Source organism: Lissotriton vulgaris, chromosome 7 (genome assembly GCF_964263255.1).
Source record: "Lissotriton vulgaris chromosome 7, aLisVul1.2, whole genome shotgun sequence".
Lineage (NCBI taxonomy): Eukaryota > Metazoa > Chordata > Amphibia > Caudata > Salamandridae > Lissotriton > Lissotriton vulgaris.
The window spans coordinates 1,078,675,591-1,078,690,052 of NC_141695.1; the positions used below are offsets into that span (position 1 = coordinate 1,078,675,591).

The 14,462-nt window shown below is 49.0% G+C and overlaps 1 protein-coding gene across 1 annotated transcript in view; it reads right to left on the reverse strand.

Moving 5' to 3' along the window:
• LOC147702949 (uncharacterized) overlaps positions 1–14,462 on the reverse strand; it is a 4,293,369-nt gene that overhangs the window by 513,193 nt on the left and 3,765,714 nt on the right. The window lies entirely within an intron of this gene.

Consider the following 14,462-nt stretch of genomic DNA (forward strand, 5'->3'; position numbering starts at 1 on the left):
ACGAAGATGAGTCACTGCCTGGCAAGAACTGCATCAGAACTTTTGACTTTGACGGAAAACCCTGCCATCCTCAGTCTTCTCTCGACAATTGTGACTCGTCCTGCAATCTGGAGAACTACCAAAACCTTTGATAGCCTGCCAGCACTTCAAAAACCAGACAGTGTCCCTTGGAGAAGCTAGTCCCTTACAGTCTGCAGGCACCTACAAGCAGAGTCCTGTCCACCGCCTTGCAGCTTCAAGGCATGACCAACGCCGCAGAAAACCGGGAGAAGGCATTAGTGCTCTGGAAGGTCCGATCAGTCTCCCCTCCGAGTGTGAAGACACAGGACCAACCAGAACCATGCAGCACCAACTCTCGGGGTTACAGATGCCCTGCCCCAAACTAACAAGAGTCCAGTCCAGATCCTCCCTGCACTAGGGCCAAGCAGCCATCAAGGGACTTTAGCATCACTGAGATCTACTTAGAGAGTGGCCCAGCTGCTTTGATTTTGCCAATGCCAGCTGTTTGCCCTGACTGTGAGGTACATCGTTGCACACCCTGCCCCGCTGACCTAACCACTCTGCATATGAGCCACCCGGCCCAGGTTTTGATGAACTGGCTATCAATCAATCAAGGTGTTTTTCAAGCACGACTACTCACCCGTAAGTGTCTCAAGGTTATGCCCCATGCTCCAAGACCCCTTACAATCTGACCCTCCATTTGGGAGCCCTGGACTTACTCGCAAGTTCCCTTGTGCAGCCTCTTTTCAGGTGAACCCCTGAAACTGACTGTACCTACCTTTAGGCATCTTTAACTTTTCCTCCCATAGGACTGCATTGTGTGTAAAAGCAGATAGGTTTGAACGCTTTACTCACCTGTGCATATTTCTTTCAAAAACTGTGCTTACCTGTAAATAAAATGTAAAGTAAGGTTGGTTCTGTCGGGCACAGAATTGCTTTAGCACTTAATAAATAATAATCATTTAGGGAAAGAAATTCAATTACTTAAGATCTTTATCAACGAAGGATTCCGTAAAGAAGAGAAGAACAGGAGAACACACCAATCTTCTATATAAATAAAAATGTAAATGTTCGTTTGTTCAAAATCGCAAATCTCCGAAAGTTCCTCACCGATTGCTTTGAAATTTTTGACACAACGTTGGATTCGAATAGGGGGGTGTTTTTATATACACAACGGTGGATTCCAATACACGCGTGTCGAATACACGCGTGTTTTTAATCGAAAGCCCGAACAGACACATACAAATGTCAATGTTCCTTTGTTCAAAATATAAAATCTCAGAAAGTTCTTCACCAATTGATTTGAAATTTTGACACAACGTTGGATTCAATTAAGCACATGTTTATATATACACAACATGGGATATAAATACGCACGTGTCCAATACACGCGTGTTTTCAATCGAAAGGCCGAACAGACCCTATTTGGTTGCTGCGTGTTAGACCTGACCTCATTGGCTTGAGTCTCTCCTCCATTTTTTCTGTTTGCCTCCTATGTTTACGATGTTTTTGCTGGTATATCGCTCTGGGCACTGTGCCACTGCTAATCAGTGCCGCGGTGCAAGTGCTCCCTATGTTAAATTACTGTATTGATTGAATTCCATGTTTGGCTTATTTGGTTTACTGTCAGTCCCTAGTCTAGTAAACTCAGAGTGCCGGGGCTTGTAAATACAAATGCCGCTAGTGGGTTTGCAGCACGTGTTGTACCACCCACAGGAGCGGCCTAGTAAAAGTATGTCTACGGGTCTGTCATTGCGAGACCTACGTGCTGTCTTGGACTGTCACGCGGGCTGCGCAAGTATGCCTACTTGCCAGTCCCCCAAACCTTCCCTTAACTTCAGATTAGTCACCCCTATGGTAGGCCCGAGGGCAGGGTGAATTGTAAGTATAAGGTAGGACAAGCCTGACCAAGTTGGCATGTCCTAATAGTGAACTACCGCCATATTCGTACTTCAATATTGTAAGGTGGCCTGCTCTCCATTAGTTAGAATGGGCCGCCGGGATTATTAATGGTATGATCCTAGCTGGCTCCGGGAGCATGGTGCAATGTCGAGTTTGGTATCCCTGAACTCGGAGTTTGATAACGCATCCGTTTGGGTGGATGGTTTTTGGACTCTGGGTTTGAAAATAGCACTTTTAGAAAGTGACTATTTTCTTGTCTAACTATTTCTGGTTTCTGCTGGTTTGGTGTGTGTGTGACCGGAGCTGGGTGGCTTCAGAGCTCTGAATGAGTCAGTGGGGGATAAGTGGTGCATCTGCATTGAGAGTAGGGGAAAAGTAGCTCTTGATAGCCGGCCCTGCCCGATACAATGCTGGCTCCACCTCCTGCCGAGCGACGGATAGCTCTGCGCCTGCCAGTGACAATACTGGCTCCACCTCCTGCTGACCATCTGAGGACCCAGCCCTGCACCGTGAATCGGCCAGGTGTCACCACCTGGCTACACCCACCACAAACCCGGAAAGAGGGGGAGTTCCCCTGCATGGACAAAGGGATCAAAGCCAAAAAGGGATATAAGAGAAGGACCCCTGAACCAAGACTTTAGATCAATTCTGACAAGGAACCCTGAACCAAGGATAAGAAGCCTGATGATCCAAGGACTTGCCTACCCCTTCTGCCAGTGTGTTTTTTGCTGGGGGAATCCTGCAGTTGCTTCTTTATTTTTGCCAAGGAACCAGGAGAGAGGAACTGAGTGTGTACTCTCGAACTTTGCCAAGGAAATCTCCAAGGGCTGGAAGAGTGCCAGCCTCCTGTTGAAGTCACAGGGCCAAAGGACTTCATCTATCTGCTAAAAGTGCTTGTTGCTGGAACCTGAAAGTTCAGCACCTCTGAAAGAATCCAGCAATCTCGACGCCGACGGACGACGCCGAATCCAGCTCGACATCGTGAGTAACGGCTCCAGTGTCCCGCTTCCTCGACGCCGGCCGCCGGGCCCGATCGACGCCAGTGAGTTCGGCTCCAGCTCCAAGTGACCTTGTGTCTGCACTGCCGCTGATCGCATCGACCGCGAGCCCTCTCGACGCCGTGAGCGCTGCTCACGCTTGCAACATCATCATCGACATCAACGACTACTGAGGCCTGATGGACACCGAAGACGCGACGCCGGATTGCTTGACACCGCTGATCATCGGTTGCTTCACTTTCCTAAAGGTACTGTGTTGTTGGGGGTCCGTGTGACTTCGGGCTCGACTTAGCGCTCCTCGCGGTCGATGCCGAACCTTTGGATTAACTTTGCCTCGACGTTGTGTGACTCCCGTGTGGGTTACATTGTTGCCAAGAACTGTGATTTAACTAAGAAGAGTTGCTTTTGTTGCGAAAGACTTTGTGCTAAGAAGAGACCACGCTTGAACTATTATATTTCCTTCCAAGAGTATTTATTAAGATTGTGGTATATTATTGTCGTTATTTGGTCATGTGCTAAGCCTTATATGAACATTCGTATTTTTATAATACTACTTTGTCGTGTCCATTTGTAGTGTCTTCACTTTATTACTGTATGTGGTCGTAAATGCTTAACGCACTGCCTCTGAGATAAGCCTATCTGCTTTGCCAAGCTACCGAGGGGGTGAGCAGGGGTTATCTAAGTGTGTGATCCCCTTGCCCTGACTAGAGCAGGTGGGTCCCTATTTGTCAGAAGTGTATACCTCTGCCAACTCGAGACAGCCGAGTCTAACATTGGTGGGTCAGCGGTGAGGATTTGAACTTTGCGTTTACGACCCATGTGCAGTGATTAGTGTGCGCTACATAGTGAAAGCAGACCATAGCGCAGTCACAATCTATTTTTGGTAGGATTCTGTTTTTGTTCTTCGCTTGTCCGAAGCTTGTTTGAACACTGCCAGTTTTGACCATGAGTGATGCCGGAAGCACCACCCCTGTTGTTGTGGAGGAATTTGATAGGGCAAAAATTAACGAGTACACGTTAAATCAGCTGAAATCCTTTTGCAAGCAGCTGAAAGTTCCTACCACAGGCCTCAAAAATAAGCAAGGATATCTCAAAGCATTGCAGGCCTGGTTGGAGGCCAGAGATCCCACTGATCCGGTGGTGGTACCGCCAGTGGAAGGGGGGGAGGAGGAGTTGCCAGTGAATGGGCCCGTGTCTCCTCCCGGTAGCAGTGTTTCCTCCAAAGGTCTTTCGCCCGAAGAAAGAGAAGAAAGGGCGAAGGAACGAGCCTACAACATGGAAATGGCCAAACTCAAGATAAATGGGCAGTTGGAGTTAGAAAATGCAAGAGGTAGGAGAGAAGCTGATCTGGAGATCAAAAGGATGGAGTTTGAACGAGAAAAGTTAGCTTTGGAGCATGACACAAGGTTGAGGGAGATAGAGCTCCAAGCTAAGTGTTTAGAAGCGAATCCCTCTGGTGGCAGCATCCCCTCTGTGCCTGCAGAAAGTAGGTTTTATTTTCCCAAAGATGTGATCAAAGATTATCATAAGAATGAGGATATTGGTCAATGGTTTAAAGCATATGAGTTAGCATTGTTGGCCCACCGGGTTCCTGAGAAGGATTGGGGAGCGGGGTTGTGGGGTCGCTTTGTGAATGAGGGGAGAGATACCCTGTTAGATATTCCTATGGAGGATAGGATGTTGTATACTCATATGAAAGATGCTTTAATGTTGAGGTATAGACTGACCCCAGAGAAGTATCGAAAATCTTTTAGAGAATGTAAGAAATTGCCTGGTACGACGTGGGTTGAGTATGTGTCATATTTTTGCAGAGCCATGGATGGTTGGGTAAAGGGCAGCAAAGTGGAAAGTTATGAAGCTCTTTATGATTTGTTTGCTTGGGAGCACTTGTCGAATAACTGTTTTCCAGAGCTGCGCCAGCACCTTATTGATAGCAAGATATCTAATCCTAGAAAACTTGCTGAGGAGGCGGACCGCTGGGTCAGTACCAGGGTCCACAAGGGTCCAGTGGGAGACTCAGCCAAGGGTGGGCAGGGTCCCCAGCAGAAGAGTGGGGGTGACAAGAGTAAACAGAAGGAGTCCCAGAAAGGGCCCCAAAGAAATCCCCAAGGGAACCAAGGGAAGGGTTCCCAGCCTCCCCCAGTGAAGAAACCCGGAGTCCCGAGAGGTAAACCTGTTCATAGGGGCCCCATGACCTGCTATGTCTGTAAGCAGGCGGGACATCTTTTTTATGACCCCCAGTGCCCCATGAGGGTCTCGAATGCACCACCACGTGCACCCCCCCGTCAGTTGGCGAGTGTAGCCCTGGGAGGGGAGGAGATGGTTGCCCATGGTGGGAGGGGTCCCGCAGAGATGTCCCTGGTCTCGCTAGGAGATATGGAAATGGTCCCGCCACCCCTGCTGCCTAGTAACACTAATAAACATAGGCAGTGGGTGACCATTAATGGCCATAGAGTGGAGGCTCTCAGAGACACTGGAGCGAGTGTGACAGATGTCAAGTGTCACTTGGTGTCCAGAGAGCAGGTGGTTCCCCACGCATTCTACCCCGTGATAGCTGCCGACAACTCCCAGAAAGAGTGTGAGGTAGCTCAAGTTTCCTTTGAATGGGGGGGAGTTTCAGGTACTCTTCAGGTTGCTGTGAGGCCCGCCATGCCTGTTGATTGTCTCCTGGGCAATGATTTGGAAGACTCCCCTTGGGCTAAGGTGGAGCGAGCATCGCATTTGAAAATGTTGGGTGTGCCACAGTGGGGGTGTGGGATCACTCGATCGATGACAGCGAGTAAGGGTGTTGATTGGGGTCCCGGAGCCTGAAACTATGGCCCAGGACCCAGTTGTAAAGAGAAGAGGTAGGAGGCGCGGGAAACCGGCCCCCACCGTTCCCGTGGTCCAGGAGGAGGTAGACCCCGAGGGGGATGCCCTGGAGCCCACAGGGGAACAAGTTGCTGAACTGGGAGACCTGCCCGAGCTGACCCATTGGCAGCAGGATGGTGGTCCCTCCAGGGAAGATTTTTGTGCGGAGCAAAAAGTGTGCCCTTCTATTGTGGGTATGAGGCAGCAGGCCTCAGCCCAGACCACAGGTGATCAGTCAGGATCGCATTTTGTCTACTGGGAGAACAACCTCCTGTATAGCGAGCCTAAGGCTGCTGAGCCTGGGTCAGCCCGTGTGCTGGTGGTACCCCAGCGCTTCAGAGCCTTCCTACTGGGTTTGGCTCATGACGTTCCGTTAGCTGGACATCTGGGGCAGGACAAGACCTATGACAGGCTTGTCATCCATTTTTATTGGCCCCAGATGAGAAGGGATGTAGACATCCATTGTAAAACCTGTCACACTTGCCAGGCAAGTGGGAAAAGCGGAAGGAAGCAGAAGGCTCCCCTCCAACCTTTTCCGGTTGTCAGTACCCCCTTTGACCGGGTGGGGATTGACATTGTTGGGCCCCTGGACTCCAAGACAGCCCTGGGCACAGGTTCATCCTGGTCTTGGTGGACCATGCCACACGGTACCCGAAAGCCATCCCTCTCCGAACAGTGACGGCCCCCGTGGTGAGACGGGCGCTGATGGGTGTTTTCTCCCACATGGGGTTCCCCAGAGAGGTGGTGTCAGACCGGGACACCAACTTCATTTCGAATTATATGAAGTCTCTGTGGAAGGAGTGAGGAGTAACCTACAAGTTCACCACTCCTTACCACCCTCAAGGTAATGGGCTGGTTGAGAGATTCACCCGGACCCTTAAAGGCATGATCATGGGTCTTGAAGAACCAATGAGGCGTAAATGGGACGTCCTCTTGCCATGCCTGCTGTTTGCTTACCGAGAGGTGCCGCAGAAGTCTCTAGGGTTCCGCCGCTTTGAGCTTTGTACGGGCACCCGGTAGGAGGACCTTTGAGTCTGGTCAAAGAAGGCTGGGAGCAATCTCCCAGGAAACCTCCCCAGGATGTATACAGTTACATGCTGGCCTTTAGGAACCAGACTCGGCGCTTCAGAGATCTTGCTCAGGCAAATCTGGAGGCCAGCCAGGAAGAGATGAAGCGGTGGTACGACCGGAATGTCACTCTGGTCGAACTTCAGCCTGGTCAGGAAGTTTGGGTCATGTCCCCAGTGGAACATTGTGCGCTCAAGGACAGGTGGACTGGACCGTTTAAGGTTGTGGAGAAGAAGAGCGATGTCACCTACTTGGTGGACTTGAAGTCTCCCAGGAACCCCTTGAGGGTCCTGCATGTCAACCGTTTAAAGCCCCACTTAGAAAGGTCCGAAGTGGGCATGCTCCTCGCTACAGATGCCGGAATGGAAGAGGAGAGCGAGCCTCTTCCTGACCTCCTGTACGCAAATGAGCAAGACGGGTCAGTGGATGGTGTTGTCCTCTCTGACACACTGACCCTTGAACAGCAGCAAGATTGTTGCCAATTGTTGGGACAATTCCCTGATCTGTTCTCCTTGATTCCTGGTGTCACTCACTGGTGTGTCCATGACGTCGACACTGGGGACAGCCCTCCTGTGAAGCACAAGGCTTACAGGGTGACTGACAAGGTCCGAGCTTACATTAAGGAGGAGGTCTCCAAGATGTTTGCCTTAGGGGTGGTTGAGTCCTCTAGCAGTCCTTGGGCCAGCCCAGTGGTCTTGGTCCCGAAGGCTGCAGCGCCTGGTGCTTCACCCGAACTACGGTTCTGCGTGGATTACCGGGGACTCAATTCAGTCACGAAGACTGACGCGCACCCCATCCCCAGAGCTGATGAGCTCATAGATCGGTTGGGTGCTGCCCGGTACCTTAGTACGTTTGATCTGACGTCTGGGTACTGGCAGATCACCTTGACTGATGGGGCAAAGGAGAGGTCCTCATTCTCCACACCAGATGGGCTTTACCAGTTCCGGGTTATGCCCTTTGGGATGAAGAATGCCCCTGCCACCTTCCAGAGGTTGGTCAACCAGGTCTTGGCTGGACTGGAGGATTTCAGTGCCGCCTACCTGGACGACATCGCACTGTCCAGCGCCAGTTGGGAGGAACACTTGTGCCACCTCCAGGAAGTGTTGTTGACCCTGCGCAAAGCAGGCCTCACAATCAAAGCCAGTAAGTGCCAGATTGGGCAGGGTTCCGTGGTGTACTTGGGGCACCAAGTAGGGAGCGGCAAGGTGGCCCCCTGCAACCCAAGATCGATACCATCCTGGCTTGGGCACTGCCCAAAACCCAAACGCAGGTGAGAGCCTTCTTAGGACTCACGGGTTACTACAGGAGGTTAGTTAAGGATTACGGTAACATTGTGCACCCCTTGATGTCGCTGACTTCCAGGAAGCAGCCGCGAAATGTGATTTGGACTGACTCCTGTCAAACGGCCTTTGACAACCTGAAAACTGCAATGTGTACGGCACCCATACTCCAGGCACCCAACTTTTTAAAATAATTTGTTGTCCAGACGGACGCCTCAGAGCATGGCGTGGGAGCTGTTCTAGCTCAGGTAATTGAAGAGGGCCGAGACTTACCCATAGCCTTCATCAGTAGGAGGTTACTTCCCAGGGAACAGAGGTGGAGTGCGATAGAGCGAGAAGCATTTGCTGTGGTTTGGGCGCTGAAGAAGCTAAGACCCTACCTGTTTGGAACTCACTTCCGGGTTCAGACAGACCACAGGCACCTCAGATGGTTGATGCAGATGAGGGGTGAGAATCCAAAACTGTTGAGGTGGTCCATTTCCCTACAAGGGATGGACTTTACGGTGGAACATCGCCCTGGTACAGATCACGCCAATGCTGATGGTCTGTCCAGATTTTTCCGCCTTAGTGATGAGGACTCCCTACGTTAAGGGTAGTTCTCCCCACATTTCAGCTGGAGGGGACACGTGTTAGACCTGACATCATTGGCTTGAGTCTCTCCTCAATTTTATCTGTTTGCCTCCTATGTTTACGATGTTTTTGCTGGTATATCGCTCTGGGCACTGTGCCACTGCTAATCAGTGCCGCGGTGCAAGTGCTCCCTATGTTAAATTACTGTATTGATTGAATTCCATGTTTGGCTTATTTGGTTTACTGTCAGTCCCTAGTCTAGTGCACACAGAGTGCCGGGGCTTGTAAATACAAATGCCACTAGTGGGCTTGCAGCACGTGTTGTGCCACCCACAGGAGCGGCCTAGTAAAAGTATGGCTACGGGTCTGTCATTGTGAGACCTACGTGCAGTCTTGGACTGTCACGCGGGCTGCGCAAGTACGCCTACTTGCCAGTCCCACAAACCTTCCCTTAACTTCATATTAGTCACCCCTATGGTAGGCCCGGGGGCAGGGTGCATTGTAAGTATAAGGTAGGACAAGCCTGACCAAGTTGGCATGTCCTAATAGTGAACTACCACCATATTCATACTTCACTATCGTAAGGTCGCCTGCTCTCCATTAGTTAGAATGGGCCGCCGGGATTATTAATGGTATGATCCTAGCTGGCTCGGGGAGCATGGTGCAATGTCGAGTTTGGTATCCCTGAACTCGGAGTTTGATAACGCATCCGTTTGGGTGGATGGTTTTTGGACTCTGGGTTTGAAAATAGCACTTTTAGAAAGTGACTATTTTCTTGTCTAACTATTTCTGGTTTCTGCTGGTTTGGTGTGTGCGACCGGAGCTGGGTGGCTCCAGAGTTCTGAATGAGTCAGTGGGGGATGAGTGGTGCATCTGCATTGAGAGTAGGGGAAGAGTAGCTCTTGATAGCCGGCCCTGCCCGATACAATGCTGGCTCCACCTCCTGCCGAGCGACGGATAGCTCTGCTCCTGCCAGTGACAATAATGGCTCCACCTCCTGCTGGGCGTCTGAGGACCCAGCCCTGCACCGTGAATCGGCCAGGTGTCACCACCTGGCTACACCCACCATAGACCCGGAATGAGGGGGAGTAGTTCCCCTGCATGGACAAAGGGATCAAAGCCAAAAAGGGGTATAAGAGAAGGACACCTGAACCAAGACTTTAGCTCCATTCTGACAAGGAACCCTGAACCAAGGACAAGAAGCCTGCTGCTCCAAGGACTTGCCTACCCCTACTGCCAGTGTGTTGTTTGCTGGGGGGAATCCTGTAGTTGCTTCTTTATTTTTGCCAAGGAACCAGGAGAGAGGAACTGAGTTTGTACTCTCCAACTTTGCCAAGGAAATCTCCAAGGGCTGGAAGAGTGCCAGCCTCCTGTTGAAGTCACAGGGCCAAAGGACTTCATCTATCTGCTAAAAGTGCTTGTTGCTAGAACCTGAAAGTCCAGCACCTCTGAAAGAATCCAGCAATCTCGACGCCGACGGACGCCGCCGAATCCAGCTCGACATCATGAGTACCGGCTCCAGTGTCCCGCTTCCTCGACGCCGGCCGCCGGGCCCGATCGACGCCAGTAGCGACGCCAGTGAGTAGTGAGTTCGGCTCCAGCTCCAAGTGACCTCGTGTCTGCACCGCCGCTGATCGCATCCACTTCGAGCCCTCTCGACGCCGTGAGCACTGCTCACGCTTGCAACATCATCATCGACATCGATGACTACTGAGGCCTGATCGACACCGAAGACGCGACGCCGGATTGCTCGACGCCGCTGATCATCGGGTGCTTCACTTTCCTTAAGGTACTGTGTTGTTGGGGGTCTGTGTGACTCCGGGCTCGACGTAGCGCTCCTCGCGGTCGACGCCGAACCTTTGGATTAACTTTGCCTTGACGTCGTGTGACTCCCGTGTGGGTTACATTGTTACCAAGAACTGTGATTTAACTAAGAAGAGTTGCTTTTGTTAGGAAAGACTTTGTGCTAAGAAGAAACTACGCTTGAACTATTATTTTTCCTTCCAAGAGTATTTATTAAGATTGTGGTATATTTTTGTCGTTATTTGGTCTTGTGCTAAGCCTTATATAAACATTCGTATTTTTATAATACTACTGTGTCGTGTCCATTTGTAGTGTCTTCACTTTATTACTGTATGTGGTCGTAAATGCTTAAAGCACTGCCTCTGAGATAAGCCTATCTGCTTTGCCAAGCTACCGAGGGGGTGAGCAGGGGTTATCTAAGTGTGGTATCCCCTTGCCCTGACTAGAGGAGCTGGGTCCCTATTTGTCAGAAGTGTATACCTCTGCCAACTCGAGACAGCCGAGTCTAACACTGCATAAAAACTACAAGGGTCGCATAGAGACAACAGTCTACATGTATTAGGATGGACAGTTGGTGTCAGGATGGCAGACCGGGAAGTGGGTGGAGGGAGGCAGGAGGACTTGGCTCACTTTGCAAAAAATGAGAAAGGACGCTTAGAGACTATAGTCTACATATATTAGGATGGACACTTGGTGTCAGGATGGCAGAATGGGAAGTGGGTGGAGGGAGGGGGGAGGAGTTGGTTCACTTTGCAACATTAACGCGTGTTTATATATACACACAACGTTGGATTCGAATTCGAGTGTGTCCAATACGCGCATGTTTTTAATCGAAAGGCCGAACAGACCCTATCGATTTGGTTGCTGTGCAACAACTACAAGGGACGCATAGAGACAATAGTCTACATATATTAGGATGGACAGTTGGTGTCAGGATGGCAGACCGGGAAGTGGGTTGAGGGAGGCAGGAGGAGTTGGCTCACTTTGCAAAAATGAGAAAGGACGCTTAGAGACTATAGTCTACATATATTAGGATGGACAGTTGGTGTCAGGATGGCAGACTGGGAAGTGGGTGGAGGGAGGGGGGAGGAGTTGGTTCACTTTGCAACATTAGCACATGTTTATATATACACACAATGTTGGATTCGAATTCGAGTGTGTCCAATACGCGCATGTTTTTAATCGAAAGGCCGAACAGACCCTATCAATTTGGTTGCTGCGCAACAACTACAAGGGACGCATAGGGACAATAGTCTACATATATTAGGATGGACAGTTGGTGTCAGGATGGCAGACCAGGAAGTAGGTGGAGGGATTGGGGAGGAGTTGGTTCACTTTGCTACATTAGTGCGTGTTTATATATACACAACGTGACAATAGTCACAAAAACACATTGTGTGCCCACAAGCATTGTGAAATTAAACATATTAGAAATGTGCTCTTACTCTTTTCTTTCTCTTCCATTTAACCAGACTGAGCCATAGCAACGCGTGGCAGGGTACAGCTAGTTATGAATAAATCAAAACAATTATGTATTGTAACCTTAATCAAACATTTTTTTGTGACGTAGAAATAACATAGTGTGACTGTCAAAAGCATTCAGCAAACATTTTTGAAAAAACGGGGAAGGGTGATTAAGTTCTTGAGTAATTGAATTTCTTACAATAAATGTTTATTAATTATTAAATGCAAAAGCACTACTGTACCTGACACAACCAATATTACTTTACATTTGAGATACCCAGGTTCTGAGGGTCAATGAGTTACCCCATTATACTTGATGTACCCGTAAATAAAGTTCTCGAGTTCAAAATACATATTAAAAGAAGTTATTTTTCTAAAAAAAAGTCTCAGATTTATTCTTTGAGTGTATGCCTCATTTATTGCCTCTGATAAGCCTAAATGCTCACCCACACTACCACAAAAGAGAGTGTTAGTATTATCTACTTTAGCTTCTGTAACCAACTGGGGGTCCACTCTACACTCTGCACAGTGTACTTCGTTTTAGTACACTATATAAAGAACAAGCTTCCTACAACCACCCACAAACCAATGGTTTGGAGGAAAGATTTAATAAGATCCCGAAGAGCATAATGGGGAATTTACTGAAGAATCCGTAGAAGAAGTGAGACCTTCTCCTACCATATCGCTTGTTACAGAGAAATTCCACAGACAGTGGTATAGTTTAGGCCCTTTGAACTTTGCGTAGGGACCCAATGAATCACCCACTCATCTAAGTCAGAGAAGGTTGGAAAGTAACTTTTAAGTCACCTAAAAAGGAATGGTGGACTGGGTGAATAGCTGCAGGATGATGATGCCAGAATGTATAGGTTAGGAAACCAAAAACCTTCAGTCAAACCAACAACTCATAAAGGAGCGGTATCACCAGAAATCAATGCTCACAGGTTAGCAGCAAGATCAAACGGTGTTTGTGCTCAAGCCCATTTGCCCAAGAGATTTGGAGGACAAGTGGTGTGGTGACATGTAAGGTAATACACATGGTTTCTGAGGTCAACTAAGTGGTGGACACAGGAATCATGAAGGAACATAGGAGAGTCTTCTACGCGAACTGGAGTAAGCCATTCACTCCATACAGATTACATAGTGAACAATATGGCTATGGTATAGAAGGTTGAGTAAGACAACAGCTCTGTTCCTTACCATAGTGATGTGAAGAATGGTTCCTTTGGGGGCGGGGATACAACTTATTCCGAAACTAATGCCTGAGCAATTGAAAGAGTATAGAGAGGTATTACCAAGATTTTCCAATCTCCTCTCGCTGAATCCAGGATTGACATTGACACAGATACAAGAAACAGTCTTCCAGTGAACAATAAGACTTATGCAATGTCTACAGAGTTACAGAGTACATCAAGGCAGAGGTGGTCAAGATATTGGACCTGGGAGTGACTGAACATTCCTGTAGCCCTTGGGCCAGTCCAGTGGTGCTGAGACCCAAGAAATGTTCCAAAGACTTGAATTTATGGGTGGTCCACTGGGTCCTCAACAAACTCTCTAAAACAGCCCCTCACCCAATCCCCAGAGCTGATGATCTAGATCACGAATGGATGCTGGTCACTATTTTGGCACTTTTCATTTGCTCAGTGGCTACTGGCAGGTCTCTCTGCGACCAAATGTCAAGAAGAAGACGTCATTCTCTACGCAGGCGCTTGGTGACCAGTGTTCTATCTGGGCTAGAAGAGTCTTGTGTGACCTACCTAGATGATTTTTTGCAGTCATGGAATCACTTGGAACAGATGTTGGTCAGAATACAGGGAGATAAATTGACCATTAAGGCAACCAAGCACTAGGTGGGACAGCCATCTGTAGTATACTTTGTGAATCATGTAGGTAGCAGGGTAATCTGTGCATTAAATGCCAGAATCCACTCTTTGTTGGAATGGGATATTCCCACCACCCATACAGAAGTGAAAGCCTTTTTTAGGACTCACTGGTTACTAAGGGCTATAGTTGTCCTATTGACAACCAGCCCTGGCTTTGGACTAAGGTAACATCTAACACACACAAGTGATGGAAGGAGGCTTGCAATAAGTCTAAGAACTGGAAAACATCTAGGGTAGCATTCCAACCCAGTATTCACTAGCCCACCATGCCACCCCTAATTAGACCCAGCTATATGCTATTCAGTCTTGACCATGCTTCAATAGGACCAGTCCAGCCAGAACTGCCATGGCAGGTCCTCTCTAAACTGGAACTCCAGCAACTCAAGACCGGTTTTGCCCTGATTGAGGTACTTCTGTCTGGTGACGCTTGGTTTTAGTGGCACAGTGAGCAAGGCACCCACATCTGGGCACAACGCTGCCTCTAAGGGCAGTACATCAAACACGGAAAAGGTGATGGGAGGGATGCTTGCAATTGGTTTAACCATAGGCAATCGCCTAGGGTAGCATTCCAGTCCAAACTGCCAAGCCAGGTCCTCTCTGAACCACAACACAAGCAATCCAAGACCAGTTTCACCCTGATTGGGGCT